The sequence below is a fragment of the Cupressus sempervirens genome, chromosome 7, assembly GCF_028749045.1.
Source record: "Cupressus sempervirens isolate cs-2001-9-10 chromosome 7, ASM2874904v1, whole genome shotgun sequence".
Classification (NCBI taxonomy): Eukaryota; Viridiplantae; Streptophyta; class Pinopsida; order Cupressales; family Cupressaceae; genus Cupressus; species Cupressus sempervirens.
This window is the reverse complement of record NC_143124.1, coordinates 168638251-168662424: the sequence shown is the minus strand read 5'-3', so window position 1 is coordinate 168662424 and position 24174 is coordinate 168638251.

Genomic DNA, 24174 nt, shown 5'->3' with positions numbered 1-24174 from the left:
TTATCATATTGATCTTCCTCCTCATATTCATTTGTCACCTATTTTTAATTTTGTTGACCTTTACGCTTACAAAGGTATTGTAGATGATCATTTTTTTGTAGGTGAACCAAGCTCCAAACAAGAAGAGTTGTTGAAAGCTCTTCTCAAGCCACCTAGATTGGAGATTGAATGCATTTTGGATGAAAGAGTAGTCAAAGAAATAAGAAGGAGGATTTACTATAAGTACTTTATTCTATGGAAAGGCAATCCTTTGGAAGATGCTTCATGGATGACCAAGGAATCCATTAGGAAAGTTGGATTCATCTTTTCTACAATTCCACACAAAGGAACTTGATTTCCTTTCAAGTTTGGTAGCTTTTGGAATTACAAGTGGGAAGAGTAAACTTCTGAGGGGGGTTGGGGGAGGGGTGGGGGGGTGGTGAGAATCAGTAGTTAAAACTTGCACCCATAAAAATTTCACCATACATTCATAATATGCATTCAATATGTAAACTAAAATAACATGTAAAGAATATACATCTAAATCATGTAAACATGTAATCAATCACACACATTACACTAGATATGATCACCCAAAAACCCTCCAAGTGAGAAGGTAAAATTGGGGTGGGAATGACACCCACAAATCTTCACTATTGCAACAATAAAATGTATCCAATGAAGGTTACAATGATTTGACCATGAAGCATGATATGTCCTATGAAAGACCTACCCTGTTAAAGGCTTACAAAGACTTTTAGGTCTCACCTTGTTAGAGGATTTCAACACCCTGTTAGAAGTGTACCTAGTTAGAGGACTTCAACTTACAATTAAGTAAGCACCCTATTAAAAGATTTCATATAGCCTATTAGGACTACTCAATTAAGAGATTTAACTGAAATCACCTATTAAAATATCTTAGAATAGATCCTACAGTTGGCACTTGCTTTCCTGATAACATATCACCTCTACACAATGTCCCTTTTTGATCCTTCATGGTCTGATGTATCAATGTTGTATCCTTCTCAATCCTCTATTCTTCGTTAACTAATTCCATAATTCACTCTTACTTCTAAGTCACCTTGAATGCTCTGCAAGCTATCTTGTTCACACTTCACTTCATTCATTCTCTCCCCATACACTGTTAAAGATTTTAGAGCTTCATCCTTCTTAAGAAGACTCTGGTGGCTTAGGGCTAGGTATTAATCTATGGCTGAGATTCATCCATTTTTCTACTTAGACCTTCCCATTTTCTGATTGGTTGTATGCAATTACATAGGGAATCGAAATATAGATTTGTCCTTATCTCCAAAAGATCATAATCTATCCTTAAGTTGGCTTAGGAATGGTTTACATAGTTTTTTGTGCCATTACAAACAAATATGTCAAAACTGTGTCACTGGGCATATGAAGTCTCTGATGCTCATCATGCACTATATTTTTGCTTATGGCTTGACACCTACAATACTTAGCATCCATTGTTTACTTAGCTCCCAAATTACTCGGCATAGTCTATCTACTCAACACTTGAATGACTCAACACATGAGTGAATTGGCACTCAATGCAACTCGAAGTGGTCTAATATTTACATGTTGTACTCAGCATGTATTACTAGTTCAGCATGAACTGAGTAAATGACATAAGTGTGTTGAAACTCACTTGTCAAAACCAATCTGAGATCAACAATCTCCCCCTTTGACATGAGTGTCAAAAACACTTAAATATACAATATTCTACTTAACTTCTTGAGCATAACATATCCATGACTTAGCTTATATACAAAACTTCAAAATTTCAAAATTCTGCAATAACCTATATACCTCAAAATTGATAACTCCCCCTAAGTTAATATGTCTGTTATATATCCAAAAACTATGCTCCTCTTTGACTTGCTGATTTCTATATCTATTTACCACTTTCCTCAAAAATGTGTCTCCAAAAAGTGTATATCACCCCAATGATATAACTTTACTACTAGGCTCCCCCTTTGTTATTTCTTCCTTTCTTTTATTCTCTACTCCCCCTTTTTTCATACTCCCCCATGGTATTTTTCTCCTGCTTTATCTCCCCCAATGTCAAATGTTATTTATTCTCCTCCTTTTTGACACTTATGTCAAATGGGTTATACACTTATAGTGTGTTTGTCCAAAAAATATTTATGGATTTCCATTATGATTTTGAGAGTTGCATCTGAGTTGTCACATGCAACATCTAGTGACTTGATTTGTATAGAAAGCTTGGTAGCAAGGTGCACTAGGCCATCTAAGGTAGAAAGATTAGGGTTTCCTTAAATAGAGTCTCTACATAACCTAGTTCCTTCTGCAATATTTCCATTTGTGGTGTAAGGGATGCTATATACATGTTAATTTGGCTCTTATGCTAGCTTTATCTAATGTTAGTATAGCTAATTGACTTTGTGTTTGAAGCAATGTTACAAAGTTCTTCTCACTTTAAGCTGGGTTCTAAGGTAGCTTAGTATCTAATATGTTTAGGTTTCTCTCTAGCCTCAAAATATGACTCTTGGTCTCTTGAGTAAAGATTGTAGGATCACATAACTTTGTGTACAGTGAGAATATATTCTCAAGTACCTTCTTTACTTCTTCAACCTTAGTTGCCAATGCAACTTGAGTCAGTGTTATTTCACTAGATATCTTTTCATTCACTTTTCCTTGGAACTTGTTCTTAGACCATTCTAAAAGTTTTGTAGTAGTATCAAGGTTTTCATTGCTAGCCTTTTCCACTATATCTATAAGTTTCTCTATCAGTGGCTTGGTCTCTTAAGGATTTGGCAGGGTGAATGCATAAAAAAAGATGTCTTTAATATCTTGAAGAGCTTGTTTCTACCTATGCTCTCTCCTAATCATTTCTTAATGCTTCTTCTTCTCCAAGGCTTGTTGCAAAATGCCTAATTACTCCAGTGTCATTCTGCCATAGTCAAATTTTAGAATCACTATTTCTTCATCAAGGTTTATGTCTCCATGGTGAATTACCTTATCAACCTTTGATGAACTAGGGCTTGGGACTAAGATTTGCAATGGGATGGCTTTTGTGCCTAGCTTCTAAAGAACCTATGTAGAAGGACTACTAGATATTGGTAGAGTTACCAATGCTTGGATGGCTTCCTATTCCTTCACCTTAGGTGTTTTCTCATGCTCTTTAGGATTTCCCTGATCTATTACTATGACTTGAATAACACCTTGTTCTTTTTTTGTAGGTACAAATGTATCTATCTATCCTATTTTATCCTTTTCTTTTGCCCATGTCTTCTCAATAGTATCATATTTATCACTTTTGTCAACCTGAGTAGATGTATCTATTATTGTTTGAACCAAAGGTTGTACAATGGTTACTAAAAGGATGATAGAAGGTGGTTTTTGTGTTTCACCTTTTCCCTTGTGACCTCGGTTACTACTTTTTGCAATTCTTCTACAGTGACCAAAACTAGATTTCCATAGAGTTTTGTTTGGAGTGTAGATAGGTCTAGAATCTTCTTCAAGTCTTCTATAGTAAGTGGATTATTTTTTGAGGCGATGCATTAGAAATATCCTTAACAGTTATAGTCTTCGTTGTTACACTTGTGTCATGAGGGGGACTAACACTTGACATTTGGGTGCCTTGCACACTTTGTTCATCTTGCTATTGCTTAGTTGTTGCCTTGTCATCATTTGTCTTTTCTATTTCTTCCTTAACTATATCATCTTTTTCTTTGTCGTCATCATCATTGTCATCATATTTTTCATAATATTTACCCTTTGAAGGGTTTGCTTCACCTTGCTTCACAATGGTCAACCCATAGATTAGTTTCCATATTTGGGTTGATTTCTTGACCACATCTTCAATATTTTTTTGAAGAATGCTAAAGGCTCTATACTTAGGTGTAAACCTAACTACATATCTTCAAATAACCTTAGAAATCCATCCCTTTGTTAGCTTTGGCATTACTTTAGCTAATGTTGTTTCTTTGATATGTTTCTCCAAATTTAAACAGTAATGCCACTTTTGCTCAACAATATCACATAAACTTTTTGGTATAGTGTTGGAAAATTCTAGTGGAGTGTTCTTAAACTTAGACATCATGGCATATAATTCCTCTTCCACTTGATTTTTCTTTACTTTTCCAAGTTTATCAAAATTAGTATGCTTTAATCTAGATAAATCAGCATTACTATTAATATTTTCACATAAATTTTCAAGATTGGACAAGGGATTATGACGTACTACTTTAAATTGATTATTCTCATCGAATTTTGTCCTTTCTTCATTTGAATCTAGTTGTGCAACATATTTTCTTCTTTTCCTTTTCTACTCTTGTCCACCTTGATCTATTTTCTTTAACTTTTCCTTAGCCTTCTGTGTTGTGGCTCGTGTGCTTTCTCTAGTAGTAGGAGCTATAGGCTTGGTTTTCTAGGTTTAACAATTTTCTTTTCTTTTTCCACTAGCTATGCTTTAGCCTTCTTCTTCTTTGGCATAACATGAGTAGGTACTTCCTTGTCTTCTTCTCCCTTGGCACCTTCAATTTCCTCCTCTTCCTTATCCTCTCCCATGCCTTAAGTCAATGCAAGAGGTTCTTGTGCTTGTGCTTGTTCTTCCTCTTCATCGTCTTCTTCTTCTTCTTCCTCCTCTGCTCCTCCAAAATTATCTTTTTGACCAATTTATCATTCTTCTTGAGTGTGAAGGTAGTTTTCAACTCCATGGTAATCTTTGACTTTATCATTTCACAGTTGCCAAATATCTTTGCACTTTTATCTACTTCCTCTACTAGGAGTGTTGTGATGGTTGTTGAAGCTTCATCAACATTAATTTCATACCCAAGTGGTCTTAACCATCTTACCCTTGGTTTGGTAGCTTGCACAAAGGTGTAATCAGCATCAATGAGAAAACATATGTCATTATAATTTTCACAACCAAAGAAACTGGTGTCCTCATTCTTTCATTCATTAACTTGTCATCAATGTTTCAAAATTTTCTCTCATTTATTTAATGAACTTATTGATCTACACTGCAATTGACCTATTAGTCTTCCATCCTATAGTACCAAAAGAGGGAAATGTATTCTGCACATAGAAGAATATACAAACAAGTATTGAACCAAATTTGTATTGAGCACTCTTGGTCTTTTTAATAGCTCCAAGATTTTCCATCAGTTGTTGTAGTTAAAGCTCAGCCAGATCATGTGTATGATCTTTCTTCACAATTTTGTAGCCAACATCCATAGCAATACAAGGTACACTATTCAATCTACTAGATTAATATAAACTATGAGAGATTAGCCTTATAGCAAAGTTTAATAGTGGATCAGTGATGGTATCTATAATCATACCTCTTTTATTCCAAATTTCTCTAATGTTCTTCTCAATCACTTCCTTGGAATCACTTCTAAGTGTCTTTGGCCAATCTAGGGTTGGATAACTAGTTACCCCATGAATTATTCTCTTTGTGATCTTAATTGGTCCTCCCTCCAGCCATAAAGAACCATCATGTATTCTACTTAGAACAATTCTTATCCACTCAATTTTAAACACATTCAAAAAATATAGGGCTCATGCCCTTTTTCTTAATGATTTTGTATTCCTCGTTTAGACTCACTCAATCTATTGAATACACCTCTAATCTCCATGTCTCCTATACTTCCTATTTTGCAATTATAACACTTCCTTACATCTTGCACCATAATAATATCTGGCAGGATCATTGACAAAGTGCCAGAAGTATCTTGTTTATAGTCTATGTCAAAGATGGCTTTAAATATTGGTTGTTTCACTTTGTTATTAACAAGCTAAATATTTAAAAATTCCCTTCTACATTCTTTGAACTATATGCCATTCTATTAATCTAGGGATTTTGCAAAAGTAAACTACATAGCTTAGCTTATGATAAATACCTTGTAAAATTTGTATGCTTGTGTGAAATCATTGCTAAAATCTTTGCAAATGCCTTGAACAAGTTTTTGAATCGCCTCCTGCTCTAATTACTCTTGCTCAAACTCAAAATGATGAATAATGAGAAGAGATTGATCATATACCCTTCAAAAACCTTGCATTTGATGTTGAGTGCTTACATAGCTATAAGCTCAACATCAACCATTTTCAGATTTACTTGGCAGCTACTATGAACTCAGCATCAACTAGCTAGTATGGTAGCTTAACATCAACTAGCATTCCACTTGGCATACAGAGGAAACATTTCATGCTTGGCAACAACATGAAAATCTTAAAGATTTAACTTGAATTCTCAACAACATCTTGCATCTTTGTTCATGCTAATGTAGTCTTTTCAATACTATCTCCTTTGGAACTAATGTATGATATTACACTTGAATATCAACCCCATATTCCTCTAGATTTCTTAGTTTGATGAGGTGTAATCACCTAACCCATTGGGTGAAGTGATCCTTTCTCCATTTGATGTGTTGCAATCATTTGTCTTTTTCCATGTCTTGTTCATCTCATCTCTAATGTATTCAACATCTTCCTTGCCTTTTCCTTTATCAAATTCACAACTTAGTGCCTTTGACCTAGTTAGACAATGTTTACTGATGTGAAAAGTCTTCAAACAGTTAAAACATGTAGTTTGACTAAACTATCTTTTGTAGTTACCACTAAAGTATCTCCTAATACAATTCTCAAGAATATGTCCAAACTCTTGATAGTAATGACAACTATATATTGTATTGTAACCCCAATTATAAAAAATTCCATAGCTTCTTACATTTGCTAGCTTGTTTGATGACCACATGGATTTGGATCTGCATTCAAAGGCTCTATGTCCATACTTCTAAAAATTGTAGCAATATCCTTCAAATCTTTGTTTATGCATGGTCCTAGTTATGCATTCATGTGCCTGATGATATTGTTTGTTGCACTTATGACAATGAGTCATGTTCTTAGGCTTGACATTTTTATTTTTATTCTTGCTCTTGCACACATTTGTAGTATGTCCTTTCTTACCACAATTATGATGAGTAAGTTTTGAGTTCTTACCTTTGATGTTCCTTTCTTCAGTGATTTTGGATGATTCTCCTTCTTCAATGTTTGTGTAACCCAATCCTGATGTATCATTGTTGGATCTAGAGGATCTTAATAATTTCTCAAAGTATTTGATGACTTCATTTGGCTTGTTGAGATTTTGAGCAAATTTATTTTCTCTTTTTTGGTCACTCTGTAATTATTCATTATACAACTTCAATGTACTTATCTCAATGTCTTTGACATTCAATTCATTGTTGGCATTCATCATTTTACTTAGGGTATCCAATTGCATGTTGGAAATTTTCGTCAATTCTGTTGACTTCTCTTCCAATCTATTTGCCAAAATTCTCTTGTCTTCTTTAATCATGGTTTTTTTCTTCTATGGATTTCTTCTATTGTTCAGTCACCTCACATAGTAGTATAGCTTGTGATTCTTACTCTAGCTTCATATTTTTTATTTCCTCAGCTCAGATTTTATTCTTTTCCATTAGATCTACAACTATTCCATCAAATTCATTGTTGTTTCTATCTGTAAATAGTTTTATTGTGTCTATTTCTTTGTATAGTGTGTCATTCTTTGCAATAGCAATCTCTTTCCTTCTCTTTAAGGATTTCTTTAATTCCTCTCTTGCCTCATTTAGTTGATATAGCATGAGATGTATTTCAATCTCCTTATTTTCAATAGTCTTTCCTAGCTTGTAGACTTCCATTTCAAGATCTTTTCTCAAAGCTACAAAGATTGTCTAGTAGATAACTAAGCTTTGATACCAATTATTGGAATTACAAGTGGGAAGAGTAAATTTTTGAGAGGGGGGTGAATCAATAGTTTTAAACTTGGACTCGTATAACTTTAACCATACATTCATCATATGAATTCAATATGTAAATTGAAATAACATGTAAAGCATATGCATCTAAATTATGTAAACATGTAATCAATCACACACATAACACTAGATATGATCACCCAGAAACCATCCAAGTGAGAAGGTAAAACTAGGGTGGGAATAGCACCCATAAATCTTCACTACTGTAGCAATAAAGTGTATCCAATGAAGGTTACAATGATTTGACCATGAATCATGGTTTGCCCTATGAAAGGACTGCCCTATTAAAGGCTTACAAAGACTATTAGGTCTCACCTTGTTAGATAATTTCAACACCTTGTTAGAAGTGTATATGGTTAGAGGACTTCAACATACAATTAAGCAAGCACCCTATTAAAGGATTTCATATAGCCTATTCAAACTACTTTTTTAAGAGCTATAATAGAAATTACCTGTTAAAATGTTGCAGCATACATCATGTAGTTGGCACTTGCTTGCTTGATAACAGATCACCTCTACACAATTTCCCTTTTTGAGCATTCACGGTTTGATGTATCAATCATGTACCCTTCTCTATCCTTTGTTCTTCTCTAACTAATTTTGCAATTCACTCTTACTTCTAAGTCACCTTGAATGCTCTACAAACTATCTTGTTCACAACTCACTTCATTAATTCTCTCCCCACACATTGTTAAAGAGTTTAGAGCTTCGTCCTTCTTAAGAAGAATCTAGTGGCATATGAATCTACGACTAAGATTCATCCATTTTTCTTCTTAGAACTTCCCATTTTCTGATTGGTTGGATGCAATTACATAACGAATCCAAATATAGATTCGTCCTTATCCCCAAAAGATCATAATATATCTTTAAGTTGGATTAGAAATGGTTTACATAGTTTTTTGTGCCACTATAAACAAATATGTCAAAATTGTGTCACTCAGCATATGAGTCTCTAATGCTCAGCATGCATTATATTTTTGCTTCTAACTTGGCACCTACATTACTTAGCATCCACTATTTACTTGGCTCCTAAATCACTTGGCATAGTCTATCTTCTTAGCACTTGAGTGACTCAGCACTCATTGCAAGTCAGCATGGTCTAATATTTACATGTTGTGCTTGGCATGTATTACTAGTTTGGCATGAACTGAGCAAATGACTTAAGTGTGTGTTGACACTCACTTTTCAAAACCAATCTAAGATCAATAGTAGCAAGGTGTAGGGAACCTATACCTATATCCTTATTGAGGAGTTGTCTTTTTTATTTTTGGTTGATGTAATAAGGATTTGATGTGTTCACATCATCCTTTTTGTGTTAGTTTTATCCTTTTGTGTGGAAAAGGATCTTTGTGGTCATCTTATAAACCAAAATAGTCCTTAGTCCACTAGGATGTGTTTTGTTGGTTTTTGTATTTTGGAGTTTAATAATTTCAATTTATATTTTTGTTTCATTAGATGTGTATTGAAAGAAATGATAAGATAGAGAAAGAAACAAGAAAAAATTCAAGTAAGTTAAGTGTGAAACAATGTTACCATGAGATAAGCAAAATCCAAGAGCATATATCAAGATGGTTAAACAATGGAGACAAGGATTTATAAGGGGAAAGAAAAGAAAACCCCTTGTGAGTATTATGAATGAAGGCAAATGCCTAGAGAAGAGAGAGAGAGTGTGTTGGAGCAAAATAGCTCAATACAATAACATCAAAATGATGTGTAAAGAAGAAAGAAAGAGGAGCATCTCTTTTAAAGAGATGGGAAAGAAGTTGCATGTGTTTGCATGTGTAACTCCCATTTCTATGAATGCCACATTCATAATAGGTGTGTTCAAAGTGTCACAATCCTCTTAAGGAGGATAAACTAAATTTCTTAATAAAGGAATTATAAAAATGAGTTGTCCTCACATGTGGAATAAAGGACAAATAATGACATGTCCTCCACATGTGTACAATAGGACAAACTACATTTAGGGATCCTTGGAATATCCCAATTAAATACATCCAAGGGAAGATTAATGTTTCTAACATCCCCCCTTAATCTTTACTTGGGGAGTTTACATCAAAAGGTTGCAAACCCAAATTTTAACAATGAAATTGAAATCTCTCTTTAGAAAGTGGTTTTGTCAAAATATCTACCACTTGATGTTCACCTTTACAATAAAGAAGAGTAACTTGCTTGTCTTCAACTTGTTCTCGAACGAAGCGATGTTGAAGTGAAATATGTTTGGTCCTTGCATGAAAAATTGGATTCTTTGCCAAGGCAATAGCACTTTGATTGTCACAATGTAGAGGGGTAGGTGCTTGTTGAGGTAGACCCAAATCTTCAAGAAGTCTTCTAATCCATAAAGCTTCCTTAGCTGCATTGGTACAACCTTTGTATTCAGCTTCAGTTGAGCAAAGGGAAATAGAGTGTTCTTTTCTTCTTTTCCAAGAAATTGCACCTGAACCAACAAAGAAACAATAGCCACAAGTGGATTTCCAATCATTGGGATCTCCACCTAGATCGGAATCAGTATGGCCATGTAAAATAAATACAGAATTGGCATCATAGAATAATCCCATATTAATAGTTCCTTTAATGTACTATAAGATTATTTTAGCAACTTTAAAATGAGTTTGTTGAGGTTTATACATAAATCTAGAAACTAAACCAACACTATAAGCAATATTAGGTCTAGTAAGAGTTAAATAATTTAAACTTCCTACCAACTGCCTATACAAAGTTTCATCAACAAAAGGAGTATTCATATCAGCCATTAATTTAGTTCCTAATTCACATGGAATTGAAACATGGTTAGAATCATTCATCTTAAATTTTTCTAAAAGATCATGAGCATACTTGCTTTGAGAAAGAAAGATACCCTTAGGAGTTTGGCAAATTTGCATACCTAAGAAGTAATGTAAAATACCTAAATCAGTCATCTAAAATTTCTGTTTAAGTTGAAACTTAATATCAAAAATCAAAGCATCTAAACTAGAAGTGAGAATTAGATCATCTACATAAACAATAACAATGATAATATCATCTTCAGTATGTTTAATATACAAATTAGGATCATTCTTACTTCTAGAAAAGCCTTGAGAAATAAAGAAAGAATTAATTTTAGAATACCATTCTCTAGGTGATTGTTTAAGACCATAAATAGATTTTTTCAATTTGCAAACTAGATTTTCACTACCTTTCTTAACAAATCCAGGAGGTTGAGCCATATAGATTTCTTCATGTAAATCACCATTTAAGAAGGCACTTTTAACATCCATTTGATGAATAGGCCAATTCATTTTAGATGCTAAAGAAAGAACTAATTTAATAGTAGGCATTTTAGCAATAGAAGCAAAAGTTTCATTATAATCTAATCCTTCTATTTGTGAAAAACCTCTAGCAACTAATCTAGCCTTAAATTTACTAATTTCATTATTAGCATTCAATTTTGTTTTGTATAACCATTTACATGAAACTATATTCTTGCCATGAGCTAACTTGACTAAGTCCCAAGTTTGATTAGCAATTAAAGAGTCATATTCCTCTTGCATGGCCTTTTTCCAATGAGGTTGAGAGTTAGCTTGATCAAAAGACTTAGGATCATTAGAATTCATAATAGTAGTCATTAAAGCATAATTACAATAATTAATCCTTCTATGTTTAATTTCACCAAATCTAGAAATGTAGTCATCACTTTCATTGATTAAGTTTTAAACCATTTAGGTTTACATTTAGTTGTAACAGAATCATCACTAGAGGAAGAATCATTATCAATAAAAGCATCATTAGTAGCTACTTGAATATCATTATGAGTAGAAGCAGAAATAATAGGTGGTGTTTGAGTTGTAGGGTTAAGAGGAAGAGTAGGGTTAAGAGAAGGAGGTTGGTCCTCCACCAGCACAATTTTAGTGCCACTGAATTCTGCATCATGTGTAGTAGAACAATCATGGACACCATTTTCTGGAATGCAAACATCTCTAGCAACTTGAACTTTGTTAGCAGTGGAATCATAAACATGATAACCCTTAGTGTTTTCATCATAACCAACAAACATATAAGGAGAAGACTTAGCATCTAATTTATGTCTTTTCTATTTAGGAGTATGAACATAAGCAACAGATCCAAAAATCTACAAATGATGTAAATTAGGTTTCCTACCAGACCAAGCCTCTTCTGGACTAATATCCTTGAGAGCTTTGGTAGGAGTCCTATTAAGAATATAAGTTGCACAAAACATGGCTTCAGCCCAAAATTTATAATGCAAATTCTTAGCATGCAACATGCATCTAGCCATTTCAACAATGGTCTGATGCTTTCTTTCTGCCACACCATTTTGCTGTGGTTTATAAGGAATAGTAATATTGTGTTTAATTCCACATGATTTCAAATAACAATGAAAAGCATTATTCACATATTCCTTTCCATTATCAGTTCTGAGAATTTTAAGTTTAAAACCAGATTGCCTTTCAACATATAACTGAAATTCAATGAATATATCAAGAACTTGATCCTTGCTATGCAAAAAATAGATCCAAGCTCGTCTAGAAAAATCATCAACAAAGGTAAGTGCATACCGAGAACCTTGGATGGAGTTATTCTCCATGGGGCCCAAAAGGTCACTATGGACAAGGTGCAACTTATGAGTTGTCCGCCATGATTTCCCACTTGGAAAGGGCTCCCTATGCATCTTACCACTCATACAACTAGTACAAGAAATATTAGAAGGAATAATGTGAGAGAAGCCATCAACCATATTGCCTTTTTGCATTAAGGTAATATAATCCGAATTTAAATGGCCAAGTCTTTCATGCCATATATTGAAATGAGTGGAAGTATGTAAAGAATATTGTGAACTAGAAAATTCATGGAATTTAAATAAGTTGTCATTATCCATTTTAGCATGAGCAATCACTTGTTTAGTTTGAGGATCTATAACATAACATGTATCTTTATAGAATTCAACTTTATAGTCCTGACATAGCTATGAAATAGAAAAAAAATTAGTTTTTAGATCAGGTACATACAATACATCATGAAATTTACCATTAGGAATAGTTACATCACCTAAACCTTCAACTTTACAAGTCTGATTATTAGCTAACTGAATAGGAATGTTAGCTATATCAGGTTGCAGAGAATCAAAAATTTCTTTATGAGAAGTTACATGTTGTGATGCACCACTGTCAAGAATCCACTCTAAAGGTCTACAAACATTAAAGCTACAAGTAAAAGCATGACGAGAAGTGGAACCATTAGAGTTACCTTTTTTATGATTTAATTTTTTATTATGGTTACTGTTGTTCATAGGTTTTTTATCATTTTTCTTTTTAAAACAGTTATTGACAACATGTCCATCTTTGCCACAATAAGAACAATGAGGTTTGGAATTTGAATGATTCCTTTGATTATTATTATGATGATTTTTATTATGATGATTCTTATGGTTATTGTTATTATTGTTATATTTGGCATGAGATTTATTATTGAAATTATTAGAATTATTAGTATAGTGTTTGTTATTATGATGATTATTATTATTATTATTTGAATTCTGAGACATAAATGCATGTTCAATTGATTTAAGGGTACCAATCTGAATTAGCTTAGCTTCTTCCTGTCTTAATAAAGTTTGAAAAATAACATAAGTTAACTAAGTAGTTAATGTAGGAATAGCAAGCTGTGCATGAACATTAGTTATAAACTGTTGAGACTGTCAAGGAAGATAGTTTTTAAGAATAATATGAATTAAATGAATTTCATCTAACTGAACATCTAAAGCAATAATTCAGCTTTTAATAGAATCAAATTTTAACAAAAATTCATCCATAGTCTTAAAATCTGTATACCTAGATCTTCAAGTTGATCCTGCAACTGTATTTTGCGATATTCATCTCCACTGTCATACTTGGTTTGCAAAATTAACCAAGCATCATGAGCTTCAGAATAGTGAGCAATTAACATATATAAATCTGGAATAATGAAAATACCAATTAATCCTAAAGCTTCTTCATTTTTAATTTTCCAAGTATCTTTTTCATCTTGAGTAGCCGCTGAACCAAGTTCAACAGAAGGATCAATGGCTATCTCGAAGAGGTTTTTAAAACAAAAAATGAACGAAATGTGACTTTTCCAGGAATGATAATTAGTATGATTAAGTTTTATTTCTGAAATTAAGGTTGAAATTTTTATGAAAAAAATGTCCCCCCTAATATAAATATGACTTAAAAAATTAATTGGAATAAAAAAAACTTGCAGAAGAAACTATGATTAAGATTCTGAAGAAAAATAATAATACAACCCTGCAGAGAGACGTTAGAAAAATGATCAGTTTGAAACAAAAAAATAGATGTGTTATATAATGATTAAAAAAGAATTTCTTAAAAAAGAATCTAATGAGTTATAATAATGATTAGAACGAACGACAGACAAATGAATCCAATTCACTATATTTAAGATTTCTAATGATGTAAAATGATTAAAAATAACTTATAAGGGTTCAACTAACATTCTGATAATTAAGACATAAAAAATAATTCTATCAAATTTTTTTTTTTAAAAAACTTAAAAAGATTTAATAGATCTTAAGAGTTTAACTAGGCTTTAACAACCCTTAAAACTCTTTTAAAAACACAAAAAAAAATTCTTGTTTACGAAAAAAAACTACAATAATTAGAAAAACGTACCAAAAGATATAAGAAAAGACTATTAAAAAAAACTATGAAAAAGCTATTCAAAGCTATCAAACGGCTATTAAAGGCTATTAAAAGTATGTGAATCTCATAGGAAAATTCGCCAATGGAAAGATATTAATAACTGCAAAAAGAATGAGAAAAGCCTTAAAGAGATGGCTTTTGGAGACAAGCTTGTCCAATGGGCCCCACTACAGATGGACAGGTGGAATAAGAAAATTCTCTGAAAAAATGAGAAAATCTTTTTAGAATAACGTATATGCAATTCCAAAAAGAATAACGTATACGCAGATCCAAAAAGAATAATGTATATGCAGTTACAAAAGGATAGTTAAAGTGACCTTTGAATTTTAAAAGCATTTTAAAATAATATATATGCAGTTAAAAAAGATATTAATAACTACAAAAAGAATGAGAAAGGAAGATCACACTGCAACTGTGGCACCCACAATGGTTTGTGGCATTTCTAGTCACATGAGATGCTCCCACTCTCTGAACAGGCGCTCACACTTGCTCAACCTTCTCAAACAGAAGCAAGAAGAGAATAGCATAATTAAAGCAAGAGAAAATAGGAAACTTCTCAAAAAATAAGAAAACCACCAAAATGATAATAGAGCCAAAAATAGTCTCCAGACGCTAAGAAAGGCATTTCTACAGAGTCTTCAGATGCTGAGAAATGCTGAGAATAAGCATGTAATAAAAACCTCACGATTCTTAGATTAGAAATAGCCAAACAAATACAAAAGTTACCAAGCAGCTCTCAGAAGAAATCAAAAGAGATTTAGTAAAATGGAAGACTTCAAAATATATAAGATCACAAATGAGATTTAGAAAGTCGAGTTGAGAAAGGCACAAATCAGGAGTAAACAAGGAAAGATACTTTAAAAAAAACTGAACGAAGATATGGAAAGAATGAGATATAAAGAAGTTAAAATCTCATAGATTAAAATCAATTTTAAAATTCAAAAAAAAGATATTTTAAGATAAAGATTATGAAATATTTAAATTATCTCAATATATATTGAAATGAAATATAAAATTTAAAATAGAGATATAAGGAATGTTTTAAATTTCAATTTTTTAAAACTAATCTATGTGAGTACTAAGTTTTATTTTTTAACACACTTAGAGTTATGATTTCCTTCAAGAAAATAATGAGAGTAATATATATATATATATATATATATATATATAGATTGCACAAATTATAATAAATGAGTGCTTATGAAGTAATGCTTCTTGTTTTGGTGGCACGCCTTCCAAAACAAGAGCAAAAAAAATTGAAATTTTGAAAGGAAAACTTTTTGGCGGCAAGCCTTCCAAAGAGGGTTAGAAAGCAATGATAAAAAATGATACAATAAAACCTGCACACACAAGATGTTAGAATGAGAAAACAACCACAACACAAACTTCTTCTCTCAATGACATCTCCAAATAAGGTGTGCTCCAATGAATGGCAACCTTCAACACAAAACTTAAAACAAGGATTAGTAACCAAGCTCTGATACCATGAAAGAAAAGATAAGATAGAGCAAGGAACGAGAAACAATCCAAGTAAGTTAAGTGTGAAACAATGTTACCATGAGATAAGCAAAATCCAAGAGCATACACCAAGATGGTTCAACAATGGAGAAAAGGATTTATAAGGGGAAAGCAAAGAAAACCCCTTGTGAGTATTGTGAATGAAGGAAAATGCCTAGAGAAGAGAGAGAGTGTGTGTTGGAACAAAATAGCTCAATACAATAACATCAAAATGATGTGTAAAGAAGAAAGAAAGAGGAGCATCTCTTTTAAAGAGATGAGAAAGGAGTTGCATGTGTTTGCATGTGTAACTCTCATTTCTATGAATGCCACATTCATAATAGGTGTGTGCAAAGTGTCACAATCCTCTTAAGGAGGATAAACTAAATTCCTTAATAAAGGAATTATAAAAATGAGTTGTCCTCACATGTGGAATAAAGAACAAATAATGACATGTCCTCCACATGTGTACAATAGGACAAACTACATTTAGGGATCCTTGGAATATCCCAATTAAATACATCCAAGGGAAGATTAATGTTTCTAACATGTATTTTCTATCATTCTGAAGGGTTTGGAACCATTTGGCATCAATAAGGAGTTAAAATGCAAAATGATGTCATATTTGGCAAAATTTACAAAATTGCTAATGCAACTTTTTGAAAAGTTGTCATGAAGAGGCATTGTAACTTCCCAATGTTCACAACCACCAAAATTCAGTTTGAATCAATTAGTTGAATCTATTTAAGGAATAAGACATATTTCCTTTGGCAGATCATCAAATTGTACGCACTATAACAACATTTTATCAAAGAAAAACCTATTTTCTAGAAGGAACTTGTTCTGGATGGAATTGTATAGGTCCTTTGAAGAAAATAAAGTTTATTTGAATTTTCAGTTTGAATTAAATTTCATTTGTATTTTTTCTTGATCAATTTGGTTTCGTGTAGAGGAAGTTACAGCATTTTGTGTGAATATAGGTCTGAAACCCTCAAATTTAGGGTTTGAAATAGACATGTGACCCTAACTTGCAAGTTAGCCAATAGAATTCTATGCCACTAGGTAAAATTTAAGTTAGGAAATTGTAATTCATGACTCCAAAAGGCTAGGGTAGGGGAAGATTGTTTTTTGGTTGTAATTTGATGCCCTAGGCTAAATAAGCCCATGTATTTAGCCTAAAAGTGAATTGTTTGAGTGTGGTAAAAGCATAGGGAGGTTATGATTCCTAATATTCTAATGTATTAGATAAAAATAATTCTTTATAAGAATAAAAAACCATTATATCAATAGCTCACACCCAACTTGAAGCATTTCTATCAAATCCTAGTCTAACTTGATTAATTAGGCTAAAGTGTTGTTTGCAAGTGTTTTGTGTTGTAGGAGTAAGATTGTTACTTGGTGTTTGGGAAAGTGAAAGTGTTACATTTTATGTAGATTAAATCTATCTCAAATTTCCTAAGTCCAAAACCATGCCCTTGTTTTAGAGGAAAACTACTAGGAGAGACCTAGTTTGCAAGAAGGCTAAAAGCCACAAAATTACAGTTTGTTTGTCCAAAATTAATAAGGTGTTTTGATTGTTGATGTTTAAAATAAATCCATCATTTGAATATGTCTAGAGTTACCTAGGACTTGGATCACTACCTTGTGAGTGGTGGTGTCTTCAACGGAAGGTCAACCCTACGAGTAAAGAGTAAACCTAGAAAAGGAAGAGTGAAAGCTTGAATCAATATTGAACAACATATCAATGCATGTTGCAAGATTTACCAAGGTCACCCAAGTGTCTATTGTGTGTGCTTTGGTGGAATTATAGATGGAGTAACTAAGAGGAGGAGGGGGGGTGTGTGAATCAGTTACCACAAAAACAAATCCACATATCCCTTAGATGTCAACAAGTTGCTATCTACTGTCACTCAGTAAACATCCACAAAAATGTTGTAACTCAGTAGATTAACTTGTTACTGATCTTTAAGCATTCACAATTATTAACATGCATATAAAACTAAATAACATGAACACAAGAGACACCAAATTTAACATGAAAACCCAATATGGGAAAAACCATCATGTAACTAGCTACCAATTTTCACTCTTCTGAAGTGAGCCCTGTTAGGAGCCAACCCTGTTAAAGGTTACAAAACACACTATTAGGTGTGACCTTGTTAAAGGATTTAATCACCCTATTAAGAGTGGCCTTGCTAGAGGTCTTTAGAACAATCCAAACGAACTATCACCTTGTTAGAGGATTTACAAAATGGCTGCTAAACCAACTTTGTTAAGAGATTTTGGAATCACTGCTACAATGGTTAGAAAGTAACAATGAATTGACCTGAATAAGATGCAACTAAATTTGTTGGTTACGGATCTCTATTCCGCACCATAAGATCCTCCTTGATCAAATATAGCTTTGCTACTCCTCAATGATCTCTAATCATCCTCCAAAATTCACTCTCACAATAATCAATCCTCCTTCACATTTATATCACATCAAATCCATCACACTTAGAATTCATAACTTGAACTCTTATATATACCATTCAGATTATCAAGTAAGTACATTCACAAGTTACATTTACCAATAAACCATACATCAGTCGGCTACAAATATTATACTAAACAAATAAACTTTATTTCTCAAAATAATGAAATCCTTCATTGGCCAACCCTACTTGGTAAACACTGCTCCAAAAAAAATTTCCTAAGTTAGCCATCTCAACTTGGCTAGAAAAGAAAATTCTACAAAATCCTTTGGCTGCTGAGTGAACTCGATAAGAATTAAATTTCTTTCGCTAACCATGAGAGCTCGGTAAGAACTATTTGCACGAGGTAAATTTTGAGAACGCTTGGTAGACACTGTAAACCTTCTTTGCTAACCTTCTAAGCTTGGTAGACTCTATCCTTTACTTTTCTAACCAACTAAACTTGATAGACTCTAACTAATAACTGATATGACATTTGTGTAACATCAAAGACAACACACAATTCAACAATTGTATCCAACAATCTCCCTCTTTGGCATTGATGGCAACACAACATGTCATAGCAGAATGAAATTTGAAAACAAGTCTTATCTGATAGAATGATTCTCTAAGTCTTATTTGATAGAATGCTTCTCCTTCTTACATTTCATTCTACAAAACTCCTCAAATACAGTAATCTCCCTCTTTCACAGTACTCTCTTCCTCTTTCATAAACTCTCTTTTTCTTGCAAATTTCAAAAAGATATGATAGTAAACTTTCCCTCTTTGACAAAACATGCCAAAGATAACACAACTCAAATGAAATCCAATGTACCCTAAGTATTGATTCATATGCAATCTCTTTATTACTTTGTTGCATCAACTGATAGATCTTCAATTCTATTCCTACCGATGCATCACTAAAACTATATTTTAGTGAGCTTCAGATAGGGGAATGACCCCTAACTTACCTCTTGGATAAAAGAATGCATCCTTATGTAAAGGCTTTGTGAATATGTCAGCAATTTGTTCCTTTGTATGGACATATTCCAATCTGATCTCCTTATCTTACACCAATTCTTTGACAAAGTGATACTTTATAGCAATATGCTTGATTTTTAAATGCATCACTATATTCTTGGATATGTTAATTGCACTTGTATTGTCACAAAACATAGCAATAGGTTCTTTGATTTATTCCTTCATACCTTGCAATAACTATTTGAACTAAACAATGTTTGAACGGTTTACTGCTCCCGCAACATATTCTGCCTCTACTGTGGACTGGGATCTGTAAAAATTTACTTTTTACTTGTCCAAGAAACCAACCATTTTTCAAGAAAGAAAGCTCCTCCACTTGTACTTTTTCAGTTATCAACGTTTCCTACCCAATCTACACTAGTAAACACTTTTAACTCTAGATTTCCTCCAAGTTTATACCATAATCCATAATCTTCAGTTATTTTCAAATATCTCATGATCCTTTTGATTGCCATCATGCAATTTTCTTTTGATTTTTTTGAAAATATTGCTACAATACCAATTGTAAAGGCAATGTCTGGTCTTGTATGCACTACATACTACAACTTTCCAATCATAGATCTATACAATGTCTAATCCACTTCATTTGATTCATCATCCTTGGTAAGTTTCAATCTAGTACACATAGGAGTCCCAACTGGTTTGCAGTCTTCCATGCCAAACTTTTTCTGTATTTCCTTGATGTATTTAGATTGAGTGATGTAGATGCCATTCTTATTCTACTAAATTTGAAGACCAACAAAGAATTTGATCTCACCAAACATTGACATTTCAAATTCTTTGTTCATTTGTTCTAAAAATTCTTTGCAAAGATCATCATTTCCTATGAACAAAGTATCATCTACAAATATTTCTACCAAAATAATCTTATTATCTGGTCCTTCCTTGATATACAAGCTACTATTATCATTAGTTCTTTGAAAACCAATCTGAATAAGATAGTTATGTAGTCTTTCATATCATGCTCTAGGGGCTTGCTTTAGACCATACAATTGAGATGACCCTCGCTATATGAGTCACTAAATAACAATTCTGGGCTGTGGTACTTCGTCAAACACTTGGCACAAAACTTCAATTTATGATGTTTCCGGCTAATTTGCCAAGTATCCGTGCTAACCAAATACAAGTTGATAGTAGTAATAGAAATTCAAAATAATCTTATTGCAAGTGCTAAAATAATTGCAAATGTTAACAACTGAATAACAATATACATAACAAATCGAAACTTGAATATCTGCCACTTTATGAGATTCTCAGACCTGATTTCCATTTGTCGATTGCTATTGCCGTCATCCCAACTGCCATTTTTTGACCCGTGCGAATTCATGCGCATCACATTTTTTTTTATATCGCCATCTGCCTGCGACCTTGGTCTTGCGCGATTAATATCCTTCCTTCAACCCGCGTCGACGTTGATACTGCCTGCCACACAATTCGGGTGCTCTGTTTATGATAATCGCTGACTGGAAAATGTCGGAATTGTGCTGTAGTTAACCGAAATTGGATGTTGGTTCTGTTTTTCCTTAGCTACCGTCCTTGGTGCGATCTTAATTATATTTTCTCCAGCTTGCAATGGTGACTTTCTTCCTTGGCTCGGTATGAGAAACAGGACAGATATGTGGGATTAATGTCTATCCAGCTTCCTTCAAACTCTTCAGTTTTCAGGACTTTAAGAAATCGTCACCCTAAAAACTCTGAATACAAATAGTCCAACATGAAATGGTCTTTTCGATCACATAGATCATTCCTACCCAAATCCGACTTTCACTATTTCTCCAATTATTCGATGGTTGTCTCAAAATAAGATTGAGTTCCAAGATTGGCACCCGATAAGTTCTTTTCTCCCAATGTCAACAAATCCCAATTTTTTTGCCTTAAGCCACAAACTTTCACCCTAGTGAAATGACTGTCGTGCCACCTCCAACGTGCAACCCTTCGGAGGATTTTTCACCTCCTTAGTTATGCAGATCCAAGGGAGTTTTCATTCCCAAAGACCTAATGGAAATTTGCAGACCAATGACTATAAATTGCTCCAATTAAAGAGAAATCGAATCCACAAAATCACTTGATCCAAATGGGAGCCCAATGTCCTCTATTTATTCACTTCACTGAGAAGTTTCTGGAAGTTTTCCGGAATCATCTTTTATGATGTAAACTTTATAAAATTAAATAAATAACTTTATAGAGTTGGAGTACAACCTTTATTTAATATCAGGACGAGTAGGCTCCACTTACTCAAAAATTGTAATTATCGAAAAACAAAAATGACCCTCTTCCCATGACCCTTTGCCTACGAGAGTCGATGATAGGAAAATCCCTGGTAAAGTTATGCCGCTAAAAAGGGGACATGACAGTCTGCCCTCCTTGAAATTGCTTGCCCTCAAGCAATCTCAGAGCTGGATGCTGCAAAATGGTCTCATTCTCCCAAGTAGCGTCTTCGACTGGTAGATCCTTCCATTTAACCAAATATTCTCTGATTACTCTTCTGCAGAGCTATTTTTCTCTACTTTCTAAAATGAATTTCGGTACTAGGATCAATTTCCCTTCATCATCCAAAGGCGATAATACTGCAGAAGGTATCACATTCTGTCCCAATGCCCTTTTGAGATGTGATACATGAAACACATTATATACTTTGCTGTCTGCTGGAAGCTCAAGTTCATAAGCCAATTCCCCTATTCACCTGATGATCCTGAAAGGTCCATAATACCTGGGCTTAAGCTTCTCTGACCCACTCTTTTTGAGAGTAGATTGTCGAAATGAATGAAGCATTAAGTAAACCATGTCGCCCACCTCAAAGCTCCTCTCTGTCCTCTTTTGATCTGCGTATTGCTTATACTGATTCTGTGCTCGAGCGATGTTATCACGTAGAGAGCTAATAATATCTTTACTTTCTTGCATCAAATCCCTAGCACGTGGAACCCTAACATCACTCATCAATAAGTCAATGAAACTGGGTGTATCATAGCCATATAATTCTCGAAAAGGTGTCATTTGGATAGACATGTGGAAAGTGGTGTTATAGCAATATTCACACAGATAAATCCATCTTACCCAAGCCTTCTACTGATCAGCCACGTAATTCCTCAAGTAGCCTTCCACCCATTTGTTTACTATCTCTATCTGTCCATCGGTTTGCGGGTGATAACTAGTATTGGGTGTGAGCTCAGTGCCACATAATCGAAACACCTCTCACCAAAAATGACTCAAGAACCTACTATCCCTGTCACTGACAATACTATGGGGTATCCCATGTAACCTGAAAACCTCTCTGAAGAATACTTCAGCTACCTGTACTGCAGTATAAGTAGTGGTGATGGGAAAGAAATGAGCATATTTTGTTAGCCTATCCACCACCACATAAATGCAATCACGTCCCTGAGCCTTGGGCAACCCGGTAATGAAATCCATGGATATGCATTCCCACTTCTGACATGGAATGGGAAGTGGTTGTAGAAGCCCTGCTGGAAAGGTGTGCTCCTGTTTATTCTGTTGGCAAATGGAACACTCACGAACATACTGCAAAACATCCTTCTTAAGTCCTTTCCATGTAAACCGTTCTCGCATCTGTCTATATGTTTTAAAGTATCCGGGGTGACCAGCTATAGGTAAATTATGAAGAGCTCGCATAATAAATTGCTTCACCTTCGATCCTGGGACTAAAAATATCCTGTTCTTGTAAACAATCAACTCATCCACAAGTGTATACCTGGTATCAACAACTGTCCCGTCAACTATCCCAGATGCCCATGAGTCTTTAGCATATTCTACAATAATCAAATGCTTCCAGTCCTCAGAGATCTCAATCATCAAACTAAGATGTGGTCTGCGTGACAAGGCATCCGCTACCACATTCTGCGTGCCCTTAACATAAGATATATCAAAGTCATATGCCTGTAACTTACTGACCCATTTCTGCTGCCTATCATTGAGATCCCTTTGCCCAAGGAAATGTCTTAAACTGTTGTGGTCAGTTTTTATGCAAAATTTGCCACCTACTAAGTACTGCCTGAACTTGGCTAATGCATGCATGATAGCTAACATCTCCTTGTCATAAATGTTGAATGATCTCTCTGGCCCACGGAGTTTCCTGCTTTCATATGCAATTCGGTGTTTATCCTGCATCAAAACAGCCCCAATACCATCTCCTGAGGCATCACACTGAAGTTCAAATGGTTTCGAGAAATCAGGCAACGCTAGTACCGGACATGAAGTCATGATCTCCTTGAATCTGTCAAAACAAGCCTGTGCCTTTGCTGTCCAAACGAAAGCTCCCTTTTTAAGAAAATCTGTTATAGGAGCCGCGTGACGTGAATACCCACAAACAAATCTGCGGTAAAAGCCACATAAACCAAGGAATCCTCTTAACTGAGTTAGGTTCTCAGGAGTAGGCCACTCCACAATAGCACAAATCTTATCAGGATCCATTCGTACTCCTTCTCGGCTGATAATATGGCCTAAGTACAACAACTCAATCATTCCCAAATCGCATTTGGACTCTTTGGCATACAAGGACTCTTCTTGCAAGGTCTTCAATACTGTTTCTAGATGTGCTATGTGCTCCTGCCATGTTCGACTGTATACCAAGATATCATCAAAGAATACCAACACGAATTTTCTTAGCTGATGATGGAAGACCTTATTCATGGTGGACTGGAAAGTAGCTGGTGCATTGGTCAATCTGAATGGCATTACTACAAACTCAAAATGCCC